Source organism: Pleurodeles waltl, chromosome 5 (genome assembly GCF_031143425.1).
Source record: "Pleurodeles waltl isolate 20211129_DDA chromosome 5, aPleWal1.hap1.20221129, whole genome shotgun sequence".
In the NCBI taxonomy this organism is placed as follows: domain Eukaryota; kingdom Metazoa; phylum Chordata; class Amphibia; order Caudata; family Salamandridae; genus Pleurodeles; species Pleurodeles waltl.
The window spans coordinates 624228757-624250246 of NC_090444.1; the positions used below are offsets into that span (position 1 = coordinate 624228757).

Sequence of the window (21490 nt, forward strand, 5' to 3'; positions counted from 1 at the left end):
AGGTATTTTTAGCCCAAGACCTCGGAGGGAAAATTATCCAAAGTGCTCCCTGGAATATGGTCAAGCCCATCCTGGTTTTTAGAGACCAGGATGAGACCCGATAATGAAGCATGATGCCAAGAGGGTGTGTGAGAGTATACATAACAACACAGTGTGATTATGTTAATTATGGGTATAGCTTCACTCCATATACATAATTTATCCTCTATTATCTGCAGGAGAAACAGTTAAGATTATAGGATACCTTGATGAGGGATATAAAGATAGCCTATTATGTTGTGCCTATATACATTTTACAAAATCTTTTGACTATACTGATGAATTTATTTGATGGCCTAAACTAAGATTATTATGGCTCGCATGCCCCTTATATAATATCTTATCAACATTTACATTTAAATACATGACTTATAACCCCACTGCACGGTTTGATTCTAATATAGTAAAGATATCAACCTTCACTGGAGTCAGACTGGGTGTGTTGTGGACCTTACACTTTATAACACATATCCACACAACTTTAATACATTTTTACTCCAAAGAAGAATTTTCCACCAACCCTAGATAGTTTGAATATCAGTGGCTTACAAAATGTGGATGATACCTTATGCAACTGAACACTGGTCGGACTCCAATACATGTTTGAAGTCCTATTCAATTACGCTCACAATAATGCTTTATAGGAGAACAAAGATAATAGTAAGAAAGATTTTGCCAATTACTCAACTGGGTTTTCAAATGGGTACCTAGAGTACATAAAGGGGTTTTCTTATTTGTACCGGCTAAATGTTTGTTGGGATAGAAAGACAGCCTATTATGTTATGCTTATGTAGTTTTCACAATAATTGATCAATTTTTTGTCCTAAACTAAGATTACTATGATTTTCGTACCCCTTAGTTAATACATTATCATATTTTTCAATTGAAATTAAAGAAACAAGAACCTTCTGTGCAACTGGATTTTAATACATTAAATGTACCACTCTTCACTTGAGTCAGGCAGGGGGGTGTATTAGCATCTACAATGTTTAATAAATACTTCAATAACTTAAACACATTATTGGTACAGGCAATAATTTTCCACCAACTCCTTGAATATTAGTGCCTTATATGGATGATATATGGATGCCATCTTATAGTGCATTGGAACTCAGTTTGGATTCCAACGCATGTTATAATTACTATTCAACAATGAACACAATAATCCATTATAGGTGAACAAAGATAAAAGAAAGAACATGGCTATTAGGGTATCTCCTTTGAAAGGTCAGTGGTACCTAGAGGACTTCCCCATACAAAAAGAAGCAGTACTCTGTTAGCAATTATATGCTTAAAAAATGGATTTACGATGTAGCTGGGTGGAAGCGTTATTTTGTAACCTTGATGTTGATACTCATAATCAGTCGGGCTATGAGTGATCACATCTATAAATAATTATATATATAGTCGTCAACGTCAGTTAAATGTTATGGATTTTAAGAACCTCCTTGTTGGTACTAAACAAATAGCTTTGCTGAGGTCCATTAGATTTACTTTATACATTCCTTAACTCAGGCTCATTATTGGCCCTTGTCAGAGAATAAAATCGATAAAGGAAATGTAGCATACTTTACCAGTCAGCACAATTTGCTGTAATATGAAGTAATAAAATGCTGTATTAAGATTCTCAAGCTGGTAAGTATTTGATTCAACCATTTGCCAGTATTGGAAGAAGAGGTTGATTGGAGAGGATTAACTTGCTCTCAACATGTTGAGAAAATCTCGATTCTCCAGAACATTTATTGGTTAAAAATTCAACGCGTCTGGGGGCGTGGTCAAAATAGGCACGTGGTGAGTCGCAACTAATGGAGCTCCATGAGCCCAGTGTGTGGCTCATCATCCTTGGGGGCTCCTGACCCCCTGTGATTCCTGCCTTGCAGTTGATGTGCCCTCAATGACAGCTGCAGGGCGGTGGTGCACTCTGCGCCCCCCTCCTCAGCAAGCGCAGAACTCGGCTTGCTCGTGGTGAGGCGTGAGACTGTTTTCAGAGCCACAGGCTTTTGAGGAGGCGGTGCCTGCAACTTCTATGGGGTCCTCCTACTGAGCAATCAGACGAGGGTCCGGCCCGTCACTCGTTGCCCCTGGAGGCGAAGCAATGTTGGCGAGGCCCCCAGGGTATGCATCAGAAAAATCAAAACATTTGCTGGTGAGTGACTGCACAACCCAGATTAGGCAGCCTGAGCACCTCACATCGGAGGAGCTGGGAGGAACCCACCTGCTGTGGGATGGCTGAGTTGACCAGTGGTGGTTGTGCCAATTGTGTCCACCCGGCCCAATCTCACTTAGGCAAGGCCTTGAGAACCAAGATGTTCCCCTGCACTACCCCCACACCCCCTCCACTTACCTTTCCTATTGCTGCAGCATCCTGGTGCCCAGAAGAGTCGGCAACTATTGAGGAGAGGCCTTGCTGCACATGAGACTCCCCTGGTGCGTGTTGCGACCGAGCTTGCTCCCCTGCCCGAGACCTCTATCTGGATGGGGCCCAGGAGAGACTCCCCCTCCCCACTCCCACTTCAGATGATCAGCCCATGGCCACCACTTTCTGGCGCACTGAAGGGCATGGCCACACTGGTTTATATGTTGGCCCTCTCTACTGGCCTGCATATTTTAATAACCTGGACACCCCTGACGGGGTTTGGATGATCCTCTGCTTTCTTTCCTCCCCACTTCTCCTGTGCTCCTCAGAGTGCCAGTGCCACCTTTGTGAATCACATTTGCAGGCGTAGTGAGTCCTTCTCGCCCCTTCCGGGTTTCTTGTGACATTTACTCTGGTGCCATCTTAGATGGGGATCCACCTCCCCCATCATTATTCTCAACGGCTGTGGGATGCTTCACAGCCCCTCTCTCCATCTGTGCAGAATCCTCTGCCTACTTTGCTCCATGGGGCGGGCCTTAGCAGACTACACTAGGCACATGGGACCACACCCCCAGCATGTCAGGGATCCTGTCAGGGATCAAAAGGACACTGTGCAGCAGGAGGGCAGATATCACCCCCATGACGGCAGAGGACTTTGAGGTGCCCATGCCACATGAAGTCTGCTCCCACTGGGTTGGGGGCCATGCTCACCAGAGATGCTGAAAGTACTTTTATTGTCCTGCTGTGTCGACTGTGAGGGCCCGATACTGGCAATAGACAGGCCATGAGGACCTCTTTACTGGATGGCAAACTGCTGCCTTCCCAACCTGCACCCTCGATTACGTCATTGGTATTTTTCTGACTGTTCTATGAACATGATCTTTTGCATTTTAGTGCTGCTGTGTTGCTGCTCACTGGCATACTGGTCTGGGAAGGGGTGTTGAGCAATTGAAGTTGGATGGATCTCTTCTGACCACAACCAGTTCCAACTATCCTTGTCTTTGGGTCGAGGGCAGCCACGCATACCTACATGGTACCTGCCGGTTGAGCTCCTACAGGACGCTGTATTTTGTGCAGCTCTCTCTGAACATATACACTTGTACTTTACTAAAAACGAGGGCTTTGCCTCATACGCCCAGATCATATAGGATGCACTTAAAGAGGTCATTAGGGGGATGGTCATTAAAACGGTATATGTCCCCCAAACTGGTACTTCTGCAGGAACTACATCACCTGGAGGCAGTAATCGGGGAACACAAATTATTGCTCACTGAGGACCACAAAGCTGCTCTCCATTGGTACAACAAGGCTCGCAAACAATACTGCTTTACAAGACCTGGGTGGCCTGGATTACAGGGCGTACATGGCAAGGAAGCATGTGGAAGGTGACAAAGCAGGCAGACTCCTGGCCTGGTTTGTCCACTCAGACTCTCCTACTGCACCCATCACACCCATCTGAGGTATAAATGGCACCATAGTTGTGAGAAAGGCATCCCTTTCACCCTGTTTACCCCAATTGTTTCTGACGGACACTGGTGGTTACTGACTCTGACTGTGCCCTGGGCTCTGCTAACCAGACCCGGGGTCAGTGCTCTGATGGAGAAAGTATACGTTAATTAGGCATGTTTACAATTGGCAATGACAGACCTCTGTAAGTCCCTACTATATAATAAAGCAAGTGGGATTCAAACTACCTATAAATCCTAGTATATAATAGGGCAGGGAGGTTTAGAAGCCCTGTATATTTCCTGTACTGGAATGTGCACTGCTGCGTTGCCTACTGTCACTTTTAAAGGCAGCCCTGCTTTACAGACTGTCTTTAAAAGAAAAATATATGCAAATTTGACTTTGCAACTAAAGGTACTTCCAAAGTGATAATCTACCTTATTTCTACATGTAGGTCACCCCTAAGGTCTCCCCTACGTGCCCCACCCGTGGGGTGCCATATAACTATAAGCAGGGCCATTATAAAGCATGCTTTATATGTCCTGGTGAGGGGCCAACTGCCCATTTCATTTTTCTCCATTGTAGGTGCCTAGCTCCATAGGCTAACATTGGAATATTTTATTTAAGTATAAATATTGCTAGGAAGTAGCTAGAAATGTCAGGCAAGGACTCAAAAGATTAGTAATGATAAATCCAACAATTTGCCACAATTGAATTTATCATAATTATTGCAGAGAAGACGTTATAAGACTTTCTTTTCTGTGATTCAAAATTCAGCTTTCTAGCAGCCTCTCCTGATGGGTGAGCCTTTACAGGTTTAGCCAAGCTGCTTTGATGAGGTGATAAGTAGCCTACATAGAGCAGATGTTATATGATGGGGAGGCTCTGCAGTTGCAGAGCACAGGCCAGAAAGGGGGCTAGGTAAATCAAATGGGGCTTCAAAGGGAACAGGACAGCAAGGAATGCCAGCCAGGGCTACTCCCACTCCCTGTACTCCCCAGCAAGATGACAGGCCAAAGAATGGAATTTGCAGATGGCCTGGAAGGGGGGTGTTAGTGGAAATGAGCCATGCTGGTATGTTGGTTTAGCCAGGTCTTATTCCTCTAGAGAGGAATCCACCATCTTTGATTTAAAAAGTGCAGTGCTTTGTGGGGAAAGAATGTACCACACTTTGGAGGAAGCCGTCATGCTTTTGGGTAGGACCCTGCATTACATTGGACAGGGGTGCCCCCGCTTGTTCCTCCAGACTATTGAATACATTTGTGAGGGCTACATAGCAACTCAGATCTGCTGCCCGAAACTACAAGAAGAAGGACCACTTTGCTGGAACCCTGGTCCCCTCCTCAAAGAACTGCTTTCTGAAGGACTGTTCCTGCTGAACACTAGGAATTACAACCTTGAGGACTTTGCCTTGCTTCCAAAAGGATTAAGGAGTGGATTCCGTGAAAGCAATAGATTTACAGAACTTCCCTGCACCATCTCACTCAAGAAGTCCCCAGCCTGGAGTGTGTCCAGCAGACATTTAAGGATTTCATTGTGGGAATTGTAGTCCAAACTTCCATCTCAGAGTCTCTAGACCCTTGAATTTATGTTGTGGACACTTTGAACCATCGAGGGGAACTTCAGGAAGAAGTTCCAGAAGTTTGGAGAAGTTTTGGAGCAACTTATGGAAAAAGCTCCATAAGTAGACGGATCCGACATATAGAGGCAAGCCTTCAACTGCGACAAGGCCTGAATTTCAGGTTTGTCACGCTGAAAGCTCTGGAGCTCCAGACTTCCAGGATTTGACCGAGGCCTCACGGAAAAGCAATTTGACAATGACACATCTTGCTGGAAAGGACCACACGACGTTAGGAGAAAATCCTCCCAAAATGTTTCTAAGTATGAAGGTAAATTTTAGACTGAGGCCTCCCGCTCAGTGCATCAGAATAGGGCTGTATCGCGGTCAGCCTCAAATTGCGACTTGGTCCTGGTTTAGCGCGACCATGTGTCCCTGGTTGGCGCTGTTGGCTTTTAAGCACTAGAAAGCACATTTTTTTATTTAATCTTTAAAAAATCATATTTCCAGTTCCTTATATCAGATTTTTGTCTTTGGTGTCATTTTAAAGATGAAAATATTTCCAGTTTTTAGAAATTGGTGTGGGATGTTTATTATGTGTTGTGTCTATCTTAATGTATGGGTGTATTTAAATGCTTTACATACCTGTCTCCTAAATTAAGCCTGCCTGCTCGCAGCCAGCTACCAAAGGTTGAGCCAGGGCTAATGTATTGAGACCTTGACTGGATCTTATGTTCGGGTAGTAGCCTTGTTACTAGTGATAGGTGCATGCTTATCCCTACAATAATCCATCCTCCAATAATAGTCAACACTCAGAAAGCCATTAACCTTGCTTTCCGCTGCTATTATGGCACGCAGTACATGCCCTCATCATGAATTATGCTACTGCAATCTGAACATTCCTAGAGACACTGCAACTCCCATGGATGCTGGTAACTCACTGTGCAGACTTAAAAATGTCCCTTTTTTGGATGATGAAATCTCCCAGGTGATTAAGCAAATGCACGCGGTAGGACTCTGGGAGCAGAAGGCTGGCCGATGGAGTTCTACACCACCTTCTCATCCCAGCTCACCCCACGACTCTTTCAGGTCTACATATCAGCATACGAGTCGGGAATACTCCCTCAATCTATGAGGGAGGAGGTGCTGGTGTTGCTTTCCAAACCGGATAGGGATCCACTGCTATTGGTGTCCTATTGCCCTCTGTCCCTTCTAAACATGGACTATAAGAGCCTTGAGAAAATGCTGGCCAATCAGCTGATACATGTAGCCCAACACTTAATTGATCCCGATCAAAACGGTTTCATACCAGGTAGGAACACCTTCATAAATCTATATTGCCTTTTCATGTTAATGGACTGGGCGAACACCTCTACAGCAACACCCTGGATCACTTCTCTTGATATTGAAACAGGGGTGGGCTTATCTGAAGGAAGTTCTCCACAAGCTAGGTGTGACACTGCGGTTTTGGACTTGGTCTCGCTACTCTATAATACACCACAGGCTAGGGTGAAAACAGGCTGCCCCATTCCACATCGAGGGAGGCCCTCAGCAAGGCTTCCCCCTTTCACCGATAATCTTTTCATTGGCCATGAAACCCCTGGGTTCTGCACTCTGCGCTGGGTTGAGGGCAGATGGTATATATTCTCACTATATGCAGACGATGCGCTGGTGTACCTCTGAGGCGAGGCAAGGCGAACAAAATACCAATCCTTATAGCTCTCCTACAACTTTTTGGAGAGGCATCTGATCTTATGATGAACTAGGGCAAATCCCAACTCTTCTCCATAACAGTGACTACATACGAGCAAAGACGGGGACTCTCCAGCACTCTCTTTCTCTGGAGCAGTGAAACGTTTAAGTGCCTGGGGGTTCGAGTGTATCATACCGTCACAGATCCGGTAAACTGTAACATAAGGAGGGCACTGACAGCAGTATGGAGCTCGATGCCCTTTTGGATGGGCCTCCCGCTCTCTCCTATGCGCCACATAGCCGTCTCCAAATGTTAGTGTTATTTTTTTCAGAGACTGCTATATTTCTTTTCCTCCATCTTTGTCCTGTTAACCAAGGGGTTCTTTGCAGGGCTCTGTTCACTTTTAACTGAATTGATATGGGGCAAGGGGAGAAGCCAGATGTATGCTCTGTTGACCAAGGGTGGTTTAGGTGGCCCTAATTATGAATACTACTATGCTGCAGCCCAACTACAGTGGCCGGCACGCTGGCTGGCTGACTCTGGTATGTCAGAGCTGGGGTACTGGTTCAGGAGATGCTGGTCTCTAAGGAGGCATTTTCTAAAGGGGATGGTAACATTTTCAAGCAGGTGGCCAGGGCGTGCTGGAACATCTACATGACCAACCAAGTGTCACACATGTACGCCCTATGCACCAGACCTGCCCCTCGAGGCAATGCCAAGTTACACTAAACTCTGTCTATGTCAGGAAGTGACCCAGTGGCGGGCCTCACCACATGGGGTAATCATTGTAACGATAATGTATTATACATGTTTGAGGGCCTCCTCGAGGGTTCTGGTATCCCCCTGGGCTCCTTCATAATTTACACTGCCCTAACACAACACCTGCACCAGGTCTGGCATAGGACACACAGTGAACCTGAGACTTTGCAGTTTTTGCAAACACCACTCATCCATGGGGGGGGCATATATAGCACCTTGTGCACGGAGAGGACCACACCACTACACAAGCTGAAAACTTACTGGGCATGCCAGCAGCGGATCAGCAGTGGGCACAGTGTAAGGGAGTGGCCAAACCAACTCTAGACTTAATTATACGATGTTCAATTATTTACACCACACTTATATCACCCCCAAATGATTAGCATGAATGTATCCTGGCGCCAGAGATGCCTGCCTCAGTTGCACAGCCGCTAAGTCAGACTTTACACATAGAACAAACTAGCAGCACCTCTCCTTCCAAATGGTCAAATCTCTCATCAATATATTGATCATTAGCAAGCATAACTATATCAACAATTTAATTGTGGAGCTCCCCCTGTATGCATTCCCCCCTTCCATGGGATCACAAGCTTTACTAAACAGACACATCACCTACCTACTGCACTAACATTAAACACAGGGCACATTACAACCTGGTCATTTTGGTACTATAAGCTATTAATGGCACTGCCAGTCCATATCTCTTCCATCTAATCAAAGGCACATATTACTGCAACTCGAGATTCATACCATACCAGTAATAGTCACTTGTAATAAACTGGATTATTATTTGGGGTTGGTGACTACCCACCTAAAGGAATAATCACAATCCTTGTCAGGGTGAACTCTTAAAGTCACTAAATCAATCTGAGCTCAATGCCTTGGTAGCTGGTGGCGTAGAGCAGACAGACTTCACTTAAGACAATGTGTGTACCAAAACAGTAAAAAAAAATCAAAACACAGTACAAATCACAAACTGAATTAGAAAAACAAAGTCAAATTTGATAAGAATTTTTTAAGCAGAAGCAGAAATAGCATTAAGAAGCATAAAATGCTAATGATAGTCAGTGTGCACTGCAGACCAGGACCTAGGTAGAGTTGGACACTGATAGAGCATGGGTTGGATACACTAATTAGGCTATGGTCAAAGATTTAACTTTCTGCCTTTAGTCCTTTGAGTCCCAATACTCCACAGAAGTACATTGTTGGAAGATCCCTGGAACCTCAAGGGAGCATTTAGAGACACACAGGGTGCCAGGCAGAGGCCAAACAGTAGGGTCCAGATCCAGTTGCCACTGGTCAGCTGGGCAGTTGGCGAAAAAGGGCTCTTGTAGCTTGTTATGTCCCTGTAAGCTTTAACAGAAGGTCAGCCTTATGACCCTAAATTCTACTTCTTTGCCCTGGATACACAAGGGAGGGCAAATCCGGTGTTATAGGCTCTTCTTCGGTCTCAGACAGACAGTTCAGCCCTCTTCTGATTTTTTCAATGGCCCAGAAGTGTTCTGAAGTGGATGCCTGGAGATGCCACATATATGCCTGACATGAGCTAGTAGGTGAGAATGATTTCCAGGGCATGCCCTAACAAATGGGGTAAAAGTTCCTACGGCCAAATAAGCACACTACCACCTGTAAGAGTATCCTAGCACTGAGTAGGTTTGTGTGTCTAGCCCTACCAATGGTAAGTTGGTTAATTAAAAAGCCAGGTCTTCAACTTCCTGTGGAGTTCAAGAAGAAAGGAGGTGGCTCTGATGTGGAGAGGGAGGCCGTTCCATGCTTTAAAAGCAATGTAAGAGACCGCTCACCCTTCTGATCTGGATCTGTGTATCCATGGGTTGTTGACGAGTAGAGGAGTCCTGTGAAGTGGACGTGTCTGGATGTTAGTGATAGGAGTTGCGACTGTTCAGGTTGTACGGGGCCTAAGTTGTGGAGTGCTTTGAATGCATGTGTGAGGAGTATGAATTGGGAGTGCTTGTGTATTGGAAGCCAGTGTAGTTCCCTGAGGTGTGGTGTAATGTCAATTCTATGTGGGGGGTTGAGTATGAGTCTGGCTGTAGAGTTCTAGATGGTCTGCAGTCTTCAAGTGAGTTGTTTGGTGATTCCTGCATAGAGGGTGTTCCCATAGTCCAACCTGCTGGTGACTAAGGCATGAGAGATAGTTTTTCTTGTGTTGCTTGGGAGCCATCTGAAAACCTTCCTCAGGATCATCAGGGTGTGGAATCACGATGCAGTGATGGCGTTGACTTTGGGCATTTTCAAGATGTCAGAAATCTTCAGCCAAACTAAACGTGGGTTCTGAGCACTGTGGGTGGATGGGGAGTGTATTATGGTAGTCCTAGTGGCCTCCTACATCTAACACTAAAATCCAGGTTAGGTCAGTCATTGTATTCTCAATAAATCCAGGGGCAGAGGCCTAGTAGAACAAAGTGGGTTTTTAGCAACCAGACAAACCTGTTTCCTTCCTTTCAAGTGCGCACCTAGTGATATATTTAAGCCCCAGGAGACCTGCCAAGCAGAATTTGACACTGTAATGTCAAAAAGAGGCCCACTGTGATTGGAGCCTGGCTGGCTGGGGGTACATAGGAAGGGCCCAGCCCTGGGTTCAGCTTATGTCTGCCAGTGACATGTGAGGGCTATCTGAAGTAAATCTAGTTCCTGTGCTGAACCCCTCTAGTCATCCTATCAATGAAACAAAACTTCTCCACACCCACGCATTTGTTCTCCACTCTAGGAGCAGTTGTCACACCTCTTCAAATGCTACTTACTCGCTGGAATAAGTGAGAGAGCCAATGCAAATTGGCCCCCTTAGGCTTTACGCAGGGAAACAGTAGCATTCTAAAATTCCCTTTTCCATAATATTAATCAAACATTTGACTTCAACAGTGAATTTGGTTTTTAATAACTATTAAAAATAGTTGTTTCATTATTTTTCTAGCCGTTTCCTAACTGGTCTTAACAATAGTAAATGTAAGAACGTAACCCAGTGTTTTTGACAGGTCGAATTTGCAGTTTAAAACTGCAACAACCAGGCTACGAATGGTAGACCTGCAGTTATGCTCACACTGTCCCTGTAGTGGGTGACACAATGGCTGCTGGAGTCCACTAGTGATTTTTTTACTCACATACTCTGGATACACTTTATACCATATACTAGGAACATATAGGTAAGTTAAATATACCAATTAGGGTATTCAAATTTTACCTAGTTAAAAGGGGGAGCAGAGGCACTTTATCACTGTATAGCAGGGGCAAAGTGTACTACGGCCATCATAAATATAGTGTCCAGCAAAAATCAAAAACTCCGAGGTGACCCTGCAGAAGGGACAAATTTCACACATTCCTTTTCTCTGGATCCACCCCAACTCGGATTCAAGCCCTCAATTAGTGAATTTAAATACAATTTCAAATCCATTTTGAAAGACATTGCCCATGAACCCTGAACCTCCTTCTTCAACCAACTAATGCAAATATGTACATATTATATAATCTGTGCCTAAATGTACCTAATTGTAATGTCTAGGTCCATGACTCATGAACCATGTCGATCTGTTACTAGTATAATCATCAGCTATTATCAGTGAATCGCCATGCAGTCACCCCCACTGCCGAGGTTCTTATATACGTATGCCACGTCTGGCAGAAGAGCCACCAGTTCCTCAATAAATACAAATACAGATTTCGAAATTCTATAGAACCTTAATCCCATGAACACCAGAATGACCGGGTCAGAAATATATTAGTTGCTCATAGCTCGCCTGTTAACAGAAGTCTAGTACCGTCATATCATTGCCAGAGATGAACGTTTGATGAAGGTGCATAACTGATGTGCAGTGCGTGAACGAATCAGCTGCAGGCTGGTTGGGACCTGTTAACTTCAGTTCTTATGTTATTCCTCTAGAGGGCACTCACCAAACAGTCTTACTTCGACCAACTCAGGCAGAAGGTGACTTCAGAAGATAAAACACCTATTATAATATACAACTATCCTGCGTGTTACACACCGACAGTGCTAAAAATCTAAAACAAAAAATAACTCTGTGAACTCATAAAATGGGCAAAAAGGTGTGGCAGAAGAAAGGGAGTGGGGTTGGGAGGGGCAGAATCATGAAAAATAGAGCTTGTCATTCAATTCTATTTTAAAAAAAAACATCCCACAAAGAAGTTGGCAAAAGGGACACAAGAGGCAGTAGATCTGTTCTGGCTTACTTAATTGGTAACAAACAGGCAGCATTTTAAAATATATTATTGGGTTAAGACCCCAGCTGCAGAGATCTTTGTGTGCCCAGCAATTAGCAGGGCCTAATTATGGTTAGATAACTATGGTCGCTAAAGTGCTTACTGGAGAGAACTGTGTTTCATCTAGTTACAATTCTGATTTACCATAAAGTCGCATAAAGAGTTGATGTTCCTGCTGCAAACCACAACGTGTAACAAATAGATCACAGATGTACCTTTTTAGATAGCTCAAAGGCTTACTGCTTTTGTCAGTCTTTTGTTACTGCTAGCTCAAAAGTTACAGTGTTTCTCATATAACACAGTGAGTTATGAACAGGCATAAAGGAGCTGCTTGCCCTGAAAGGTATTGATTTAAAAACTTATGTTTTTTCGATAATTTGCTGTTCTAGGGTTGTTAATAAGGGCCCCTTGGTTCAGTAATAAAGTTGTATTCATATAGACAGTCCAACCAGTTCTTTACATTTTAAATCCTAACTTTGTTTCTCCATATCAAGCAATTTTTGCATGTAATGCCTATCAGTATAGCTGCTGTTTGATTCCCGGACCTTCTAAACCTCATTATCTTGTATAACATTTCCTATACATTGATTTGTATGATTGATTTTTTTCTGTATGTGTGTGACGTAAAGCGCTCTGACACTCTACATGGAGTTAGGTAGCGGTATAGAAGATAGTAAATAAATAAAAAAATATCTATTTAAATTGGTATTTGAATCTTTACTCATACAGACAAATACATGTGACATTCGTCCAGGGCATGCATACCCTTTACCCACAGGGGTTGAACAAGGACAAAAACCTGCTTCCAAACTGTAGTTTATCATAAGCACTTGTGAAGTGATAAGAAGCTGTGCGTAATTGTTTCCATCCGTTCCCTGGCATCTAGGTATAAGATTCCAGATAGCTCCTAGCCAGGATGAGACAACAACACAACAAGGGGTAACATCCCATTAAGGAGACTATTAGAAATGGGGTCTTTGGTTGGCAGTCAGTTTCCCCCCTGTCCAAGCAAGGGCCGTCACTCTAGTCAGGGTAAGTCACACACAATCCAAATTATCCTGTGCCCGTCCTCTCGTAGCTTGGCACTGAGCAGTCAGGCTTAACATAGAAGGCAATGTGTAAAGTATTTGTGCAATAAATCATGCAGTAACAGTATACCACCACGAAAATACTCCACACAGTGTTTAGAAAAATATAGAATATTTATCTGGTTAGTTGCAGGTCAAAACTATCAAGATTTGATAAGTACACGTTGAAATATCACTTCAGAGAATGATAAAAAGAGCCTTTAGTCTTTAAAAAGCAACAAGTGTCACTTGCAAGCACAAAGTACCTGGTTTGCGTTCAAATTCTCCGCAAGGGACCGCAGAGAAGGAGATGCATGGAAAACAGGGAGGTGTGCATCGGTTTCTCCGGGCGCACACAGATGATGCGTCAATAATTTTCCACCCAGGGAAGGCTTTGCGTCAATTTCCGGCATGCGGACTTGGATCCTCTTCGGGTTGCAGAGTTTTCGGACGACCTGGGGACAATGGGGCGAAATCCTGGGTGTGCAGGACGAAGTCACGGGAGCTGCGTCGATCCGGTGGGCGATGCGGGGAAATTTTTGTCACACGGCAGACTCTGTGTTGATTCTTCTCGTAGGAAGTCAGGCTGCGTCGTTCCGGCTCGGCTATGCAGCGATCCAGTGGGCTGTGCATCGAAGTTCTGGTTGCAACGCTGGCACTGCGTCGATCTCCTCTCAGGGAGCTGGGCTGCATCGTTTGGTTCAGCGTGCGGTGATTTTCTCACCGTGATGCAGGCTGTGCGTCGTTTCTGGCAGGCTGTGCATCTAATTTTTGCCGCACAAGGAGTTCTTTGCAGGAGGAAGTCTTTTTGGTCCTGAGACTTCAAAGAACAGGAGACAAGCTCCATCCAAGCCCTTTTAGAGAACTTCTCAGCAGAGCCAGAGGGCAGCAAGGTGAAAGGGTAACAGCAGGGCAACAGTCCTTTGCAGAAAAGCAGTCAGGTGAGTCCTTTGGGCAGCCAGTCAGTTCCTCTTGGCAGGTTTCAGGGTCTGGTTAAGAGTTTCTTCACCACTGGTACCTTGTCGAGAAGTGTCTGAGTTGGTAGGGTCAGAGGCCCTGTTTAAGTACCCAAATGTTCCTTTGAAGTGGGGGAGACTTCAAAGAGTGGTTTAGAAGTGCACCAGGTCCCATTTCAGTTACATCCTGTCTGCCAGGGTGCCAGTATGGGGTGTGGCAGTCCATTGTGTGATGGCAGGACACTGTCCTTTCAAATGTAAGTGTCAGGCCCTTCACCCTCCCAGCCCAGGAAGACACTTTCAGTATGCAGATGTGTGCAGGTGTGACTGAGCATCTTGTGTTAGGGGTTGTCTGAGTGAAATGCACAAGGGAGCTGTCAAGTAACCCAGCCAGACATGGATTGTAAGGAACAGAAGGATTTAAGTGCAGAAAAAATGCTCACTTTCTAAAAGTGGCATTTCTAAAATAGTAATATTAAATCCAACTTCACCAGTCAGCAGGATTTTGTATTACCATTCTGGCCATTTATTCTACAGGCCCATGTAGTGCACTTTACTGGGGACGTACAAGGCAGGCAAAAAGTTAGGGGTGACCACCCTAAGGCTGTGAGGTCTAACAGAGACTTTGTGTTGGGCCCTGCTTGAAGAGAAAATATGCAACCCCCCTCAACCACAGGGAGTTACTGCTCCAACCAAAAGTCAGAGAACGTTTGAGCATTGATTGCATCACAGTGTTAGCAAATTCAGTAAATTTCACTGGAGCCGGCCCGGTCCAGGATTCTTATAATAATTTATGCTGTATCTGGGTCTCAGCCTATTTATAATACAATTGTCCTATAATTATAACAAACTTAACTCACATGCATCATAACATTTGGTCAACCCCAGAGTGCACAGAAGCAGGAAAAACATGCTGAACCACGTCTAACGTGCTCATATATTGAGGTGCAAGTTTTAAATTCAGACTTTGGGTGCAAAAAAAGACCTAGCCTGTAATCTACTGGAAAGTCAAAAGAGACAATGTCTATGAATAGTAAGTGGAATAATGCCAGAAAAAGTAAAAAAATTCTCAAATGTGAGTTTCTCCTGATTGGACAAAAAAAATAAAAAGCTCTTTCGAAAATATTTAACAATTTTATTAAAGTTACAGCGTATTGCAAATTGGGGCCAGTATTAAAATGTATTCCAGGGTTGTTCTAGGCTTCTAGTCCAGCTTTGTTGACCTCCAACTTGTTACAGAGGTAAAAGTGGTCATGTCTTGAGCTCATCAGGGAATTAACTGCTTGTTTCGCACATGCAATGGTTATTCTAATGAAGCGAAAATATCTATTAAAAGCAGTAGGTGGCATTGCTTTCTGAGTTACAGATCACATTGCAGCATTGCTTACTACATCTTTTCATAGTTGTGTTTCAACGAATTACCTTTACATTACAGCCTGTAAATAGCAAAGGTGGGCATCCTTAGTCAGTGGCTCACTTAGCTTTTCCATAAGTCACTCTTTTGTAACTAAGCTGTACGAGGGATAACCAGAAACAAACTCCTGGAACCTCACTGCACAGACTAGGGCTGAAAACTCCTCCAAGAACATCTCACTCGCAACCTATAACCTCCCCAACTCATCTCGCAGACAGAAACCCTGTCCTGACATTTTTACCCATCTATATTCTACTCTTTTTAGGTCAAGCACGCAATCACTCTGGCCTGCTGTAATCTGTCTGTGGGCTTTTAGCCACTCCCACAGCATGCCTATCAGTATCACTCGTTCGTGGGCTTGCCTCTCAAAAATCTTTTGTTATCATTGGTAAATGCTTTACGTTTGTCCCTCCTTGGGGCAGTTTTGTTACCGCCTTGGCCATCAACCCTGTTACATGGATAATTGCACTTTTGCCGATACGTTTGACTGCAAGCAAACTTCTTTTTCCTTTTATGTCTCTCATTCGCGCTCACGCTCATGGCAGCCGCGGCACTTTGAATCGGCTTGCTTATGTCAGCTGTTTTACTTTTAATTTTTAATTTATGTGGCGAGAAAAGTCCAGTTAGGAATTTACAACGTTAATAACTCTAACTCAAGCAAAAGCAAGACCCATTGTATTGCAAATGCTTGTGTATGTATACAAAAGAAAAATTCCTTCCACTGGGAACCATAACTATTTCCCCTTCCAAGGCCTCCCTTAAAAACATTTTGAGATTTCTAGGAGGGCTGGAGGGGGGACTGGGAGGTACAGTACTTCGCACTTGTTATGTTGGTTTCCCCTCACCTCGCACTGTGCTCTGCAACCCCTGCATTTTATTCAAATGTTTCCTAGCATATGTTGAAAACAATATATACATTTGACGTTTCTTGTTTGAGTTGGTGCTATTTTAACAATTTCTATAAAGACATTAGTCCATTTACAAAACTTCTCATGCACACTAATTGCGGTCTTTGCCTCTGCATTTGTAAGCAGATTGTTTGTGTTGACTCTGTGAGCAAGTTGTCTACGGGGCTGGAAAAACATGGTACTTTAAAGAACAAATATGAATGTTAAGGAAAACAAGTGGCATACCGCAACACTGCAAGTAACTAGGAAAGCAGTCTGGAATGTGTGGAGAATATGCAGGAAAACAGCCTTGATGGAGCGTAGCGTGCCACTGTGACTATGGAATTGTTATTCTAAATGAATTTCATATGACAAACACAAGGAACTACCTTGGTGGAGTCAATTGCCTTGAGGCACTAGATAAATGGCCAATAAATAACTCACTGACATGCTCATTCACAGGCTCACACATTCAACAGCACCAATGCACCTCTTAATATAGTAAAGTAAATAAGGTCTGTAAATAGCACATTAGTGACCAGTGGACTCGCGGTTTCAAGCTTCCAGTCTGCCTTTCATTACAAGTGGCAACTCAGCCAGTATTTCAAAGTGGATCAGTTATCCCCCTGCAGGCGGAAACAGTAATTGACTGCACCTGCCTTTATTGGGCATGCCTGTCCCTGGGACCGTCCTTGGGACCCAGTAAACTGCTTTCAAAGCCCGCCCTCTGGAGTGCGGGATGGTTCATTGACTGTGCATCACCTCTTTATGGAGCTTAGTCAATGTACCTCTTGGCTGTCTTTTTGCCTGTGGAAGGGAAGCACTTTTTGTAATAAGGTCGGCTGCCAACTTTCCAGAAGCCAAAGTTTAGCATCAGTTCATGTTGTTCTATTCCAGGCAAGTACCAGTTTTAATTGCTAAAGGAGAATAGTGGTGGCCCCTGAAAACAAAAAGATTATGGTGGTCATTATGGACATGGGGGTCTGGACCCCCATGCCAGTGGTGGGGGTCATTACCGCCAACCGCATGGCTGTCCAGACCGCCATATTCTGAACACAGTAGTAAACTGGTTGCAAAGCAGCCGGTTCACTACCACCCACCGCCAGGCCAGAATCGACCGCCGGGTCGACTGTGGGCGGTGGGATGATGATCCCATTTCCACCAGGGATTTCCTGGCGGGATAAACTGCCAGGTAATCCCTGGTGGAAAGCATATGGGTGACAGGAATGTTCATTCCTGTCAACTGCATGTGACACACCAGCCCCCCCTTGCAACTACCCTCACCCAACCCCCACATCCCTAGAAAAGCCCCCACCACCCACCCCTGAACCCCAAAAACCGACCCCCAACCCTCCCCTTCAAAAATCCTCATGTGCCTGCCAACTCCACCCTCACCATCCCCACCCTCCACCCCTACATACAGTTCCCCCAAACACCAAACCCCCACATCCTCATGCATCCATTCACCTACATGCACACACGCAAACATACACTCAGACACACATCCCCCCACACAAACACTCATGCACACCCCCATGCAATTGCACACTCACACACACACACCCTCCCACTCTTCCCTCTCGGGCAGCACTTACCTGTTCCGTGGTGCTGCTCCGGGAGGGAACGGGCTCCGTGGATGCTGCTCCACCAGTATCGTCGTGCCTCCACACACCGCCACGCCTATGACTGCATCAGCATAGGTGTGGCGGTGCTGGACTGATGTGGCAGTGAGGGTTGAGCAGCATCCACCCCCGCCACCGACCACCAGCATGGCGGCCCTCACTGCCATCAATGGCAGTGAGGCTCCAGGCATCATTATTTGGCGGGATGCTGACCGCCGCCACTGGCGGTCCTCCGTTGACGGTTGGCGGCAGGGCATCCCGCCAAGATCATAATGAGGGCCTATGACCTCTAGGAAGGGTCAATTGCACATTTTGGCCCTCATTACAACCCTGGCGGTCGGTGCTAAAGTAGCGGTAATACCGCCAACAGGCCGGCGGAAATAAAATTGGATTTTGAGCATGGCGGTCACCACCATGCAAAACCACCACTTTCACACACTGACCGCCAGGGTGGTAACGACAGCTGGGCTGGAGACTTCGGTCTCCAGCCCGGCGGCCGTCACTAGACCGCAGTTGGTATCAGGACCCCGCATACCGCCATGGATTTCGTGGGGTTTTGTACTGCCACGAAATCCATGGTGGTAGGCACTATCAGTGCCAGGGAATTTGTTCTCTACCACTGATTGGGGTCTCCACTTCCCCTTCCCCCTCCCCTGAGTCCTCCCCCAACACCCACGGCCCCCCTACCACTCCCCAAAGGTGGTAGGACCCCCCCACCCCCACAGAAACCCCCACACACCCCCAACCCCCCTACACGCACGCTCACACCACTCACACACATACATGCACACATACATGCACACATACATACACATCACATTTCCCATACACACATTACACCCCTGCATGCATACACGCACTCACACATCTCCTCTACACACTCACGCGCACACCCCCATATACGCCGGAACCCCCCTGTTCCGGTGATCCTCCGGGAGGGAACGGGATCCATGGGGGGCTGCTCCGCCACCAGCACCCCGTCACCAGAACACCGGCACGCCGAATAAAGGGACGTTATTCGGTGGGCGGTGTTCTGATGATGTGGCAGTGGCAGTGACAGTGATGGTGGAGCAGCCTCCACTTTACCGCCGACTGCCAGTATGCCTGCTGGCGGCTCTCCGTCCGAAAAAGGGCAGAGGGCTGCCAGCAGTAATGATATGGTTGGCAGAAGACCATCACCACTGATGGTCTTCGGCCCGGAGGAAGTTCAGCAGTCTTGGCAAAAGACCACCGAGGTTAAAATGATGGCCTTTATGTTTCATTGTTGGAAAACTGCAATTCATGATAGCTATGCATTTTGCCAATAATGGATGGTTTAGATTTCTGTACCTAATGTTGATTTAGTTGTGGAATGTCTTGTGAACGCGTAAAATGAAATGCTGAGTCTAATGAATTGGTGATTACATTATCTATATTATGAAGTAAATATATATTAAATACATTATTAATAAATACAAAAAAGTGAAAGAAGCAAACTCGTTTTTTGTCTAGGGGTGGTACAAGTGAAGCTTCTGCCTTTTTGCCTCAAATATCATTAATATGCTCTTGGAAGGATCTGTTGGGCAACCAAATAATCAGGCAGGATTGCAGGATATCAAAGTATGCAATTTACACATACTAAATTTGACTTGAGAAAATGTAATGCTTGTTGTCATTCAGAAAAACTAGACTTTACTATTTGTTCGATCCTGCAGGAGTCTTCCAGGAGAATGGTCACAGCAAACCATGCTTGGAGGTTAGACAAGTATTTGCTTATGCGACTACCAACCTATTGTTATGATGGAAAAGTCACCTTATAAAGGGAAGGAACAAATACCTAAGATAATCTTTGTCTTGAACTGGTGAACAGTGGATTGATCCGAGATCAATCACATGCTGAAATGTATTTATGCTGAATATTGGTCTACTAACCGAATCCTAGACCTCCTGAAAGCATTTCAGATGAAGAAGCTTGCTTCAAACTTGAGATGTTTGAGTGCTATTAGCAATACTTAGGGGCGTTCGGTAAGATCTATAGAGAAGGAAAGGTTGTTTTCAATAATATAATGAAAGGTAAGGTAGAGAATGGCCCTTGTGAAACAGCAAAATACCATCACTCACAGTGAAGTTTGCTAATGGCTGAAGTGATGTGACTCACTGGCCCATACTATATGTTGCAACAGATGGAAGGAAAGGGTGAATGACAAAAACAATGGACCAATGAGTGAAGAGAGCTAACTAGAAGCTGATAAATGTATGTATTTTATTATATGTTGTAGTAAACCCAGAAATTCTTAGCTAACGCCAGCTCTAAAAACTGTGTTTCTGCCATCATTTCTGCTACACTCTAAGCAGATCTTTACCTTCTGTGATTTTCTGAGGTAGAAGGCAATGATGAAATCATTCCATTTAAAAGAAAGCATTTGCTTACAAATTAACATTGTTTCATCAGTGAATGGTATTGCAGTTTGGAACTGAATGATATGAACAAAATCACTGCCTTAACCTACTTTTTCTTCTCAAGCAACAGGTTCTAGATGCACAACCTTCTATGGTAGAAAAATATACAGGAGAGCCATATAATCAAAAGTTCCTTTTAAGCCAAACAACCCCGCTCATGGTAATTCATCCCATTATAAAGTGGTGTGTGCTGTTCAGGCTCCACCTCTCGCCTTGAGTGTTCACAGCCTTTGACAATAGTTTCTCCTGCAGGAACAGGCAGGACATTCTTCATTGTGACCAGCCCTGTACCTGTCACACTTTCCTGGCCCACAGATGGCCATGCCACCAAAAAGGCCAGCTGCACAAAAACCAAAAAGAAGTAAATCCCCATGATTTATGTCGGCGAGACACACATATGGACAGGTCAGGCCTAACTGTTGGTCTCCCCCTCTCCCAACATTTTTCACACCTCCTTTTAGCTACATCTCTGGTCCAGTTCTACCGTGCAGCTAATTTGCAACTCGGTTCTCTCTCCCAGGCCAGTGAAGATGTCTAGTGCTGACCTACCTCTTCTAGCCCTACCTCGTTCTGCAGAAACGTTTTATGGCTGGCGTGCCTGTCACTTAGCTCTCCTAGACCAGTCCTGGTGAGTTGAGCTGCCCCTCCTAGGTTTCTCAGCTGCCCCTCCCTGATTCTCTTAGGCAAGTTCTGGGGTGAAGTGCTTACATATGTCTCACACCTCTCCCTTTTTCTCCCAGTTTTGCAGACAAGCCTCTGTTACCCTGAGCGCATAACTAACCTCCAAGTAATTGCAGGAGTGGTTACTGAACAAGCTTTGTCATTGACTCATTGTTTCGTCATTCAGTCGACATGCCTCCCAGATCGTTTTTTCTTTGTTTGAATCCTGATCTTAAATAAAGCTACTTTTTAATAAAAAAGAGACTCGTGAGAAAATGTTTGATGATTTTGGTGCTTCGTCAAAGCTTTGTGTGGTCACAAGTACAACAAGCTACTTCAAGGCTTTTCCCACTTTGTATGT

At 44.9% G+C, this 21490-nt stretch overlaps 1 protein-coding gene across 1 annotated transcript in view; it reads right to left on the minus strand.

Moving 5' to 3' along the window:
* Nucleotides 1–21490, minus strand: part of ACTN2 (actinin alpha 2) — a 274880-nt gene that overhangs the window by 224148 nt on the left and 29242 nt on the right. The window lies entirely within an intron of this gene.